This window comes from Dipodomys ordii, unplaced genomic scaffold, assembly GCF_000151885.1.
Source record: "Dipodomys ordii isolate 6190 unplaced genomic scaffold, Dord_2.0 Scaffold1000002196, whole genome shotgun sequence".
Taxonomy (NCBI): domain Eukaryota; kingdom Metazoa; phylum Chordata; class Mammalia; order Rodentia; family Heteromyidae; genus Dipodomys; species Dipodomys ordii.
The window spans coordinates 56,387-58,279 of NW_012285813.1; the positions used below are offsets into that span (position 1 = coordinate 56,387).

General features: G+C 32.8%; 1 pseudogene; it reads right to left on the reverse strand.

Annotated features, from left to right (window-relative positions):
• Nucleotides 1-287: 287 nt before the first annotated feature.
• On the reverse strand, nt 288-963 carry LOC106002813 (annotated as a pseudogene).
• Nucleotides 964-1,893: the final 930 nt, after the last annotated feature.

Genomic DNA, 1,893 nt, shown 5'->3' on the forward strand with positions numbered 1-1,893 from the left:
AAATATACTGTTTCAGACAAGCACCAGAATTATCTTTAGTTTCTGTATTACTCATTTCAACAGATAACTTAAAATTATTTCTGATTAAAAAATCACAAAAATCATTATAGGTGTATAAAAACAACTCAAATATATTTTGATATCAAAGTCAGGCAGTTCGCTTGGAAGAATACCATGGAATCCATGAATTTTTAAAGTAAGATATTGCTGTTGAATTGTAAAAATATATTGTATGGACACATAGGATGGACTGGCAATTTTGAAATTTAAGAAACTTATCCAAACCATTAGGATTTAGGAGAACAATTTGTACACCCTTCCACAACTTCAAAGAGGTAGTGATACATAATTATTCTTTTGGCAATATCTAATGCAGCTTCTTCCAAATTGTGCTTCAGACCTGGTTTGATATAATGGTTCAACAGAAGGAGATCTAGCATAACTTTGCTATTTCTATTCTCAGCAGAAAGATGCAAGGGGCTCAAGAAGCCTTTAGTTTGGCCATTTGTATCTGCATCATGATGAAATAAAGAAGCCACTCTGGTATAATTCCATGTATAAGTGCAGGGTTGTCCAGACATTCACGATTATTGCATGAATATCTACCTTGAGCCACCAATTCATGGACAATATCTAAGTGTCCACTGTAGGCTTCTCGATGAAGAGGGGTATATTCATCGTTATCCTGAGCATTCACATGAGTGGCCTTTTTAGAAAGTAGTCTCTACACTGTAGTAAGGCAATTATTTTCGGCAGACCAAAGAAGAAATTTACTTGAATCCTTCTCCATTTTTCTCTTGTAATTGATACCATTCCTTAATTTTTCATCTTGTTCCTCATCTTCATCAGAATTGCCTAGCCAGAGATTTTGAGTGCCAGTGAGAATGAGGTGTCCATGTATTTCTCCAATAGTTCACATCGGATGAACTGGTCAGAAAAATCCAGTAAATTTTCTGCATCTGTTTTTTTTCACTATTATTTATTTTCTCCTTTTTAATTTTTACTATTCTAAATTATTCTAACTGGAGAGTAGGGAATTGGTAGAGAGCAGAGGAAAGATTTTCCTCCATATTCAAAGGTACAGACTGAAAATGAGGACCAGTGGTGTCTTCATGTGCAGCTTATTCTAGGAATGAGAAAATAAGAAATAATGACTTCTATGTAAATGAATTGGGAAATGGCAGAGCAGAAAGTGAAATGATGCAACCAAAAATATAAAAGAAAAATAAATTAGGATAATTATGGAGCAATCATATTACCTATGAGAACCATGAAAGGGAGAGAGGAAGAGAGAGACACATGTGAAATGATCTAGCTAGCCACAAAATCCATCCCTCTGATCAATTTATAGAGCAAACAATTTAATTTTTTAAAAGAGATGGAAATAGAATTTAAGATCAGATGTCTCCATTGTTTTTAATTATATTTTTATTATTTTAAATACTTGGACAATGGAATTTCCATTCAACAAATCAGTATTTTTTTATGTATAATGGATCTTTATATAACTTTTCTACACCCTTCCAAACCTCACCCCACTTTAATTTTTCCTAGTTTCATACTATCTGCATTGAATATTATACCTTCACTCTCTTCCTCCATAACTCTTTTTAATCCTTCTTTTTGACTTCCCCTCACATCTTCCAAGTGATAGTTTCCTGATATATATTTTGTTGGATTAAAAGTTCAATTTTATAAGAAATTACACCTTTGAAATACTCCTCTGCAAATAGCACGCTTTGGTTAATATATTTGTGTAAACCTGTATAAAATTCTAGCTTCCAAATATGAGACAAAACATGGGTCCTTTGTGTGTCTGGCTTAGTTCACTTAGTGACTTAGTTCACTTAATATATTTTTAGATCTATCCATTTCATTGCAAATAATGTAACA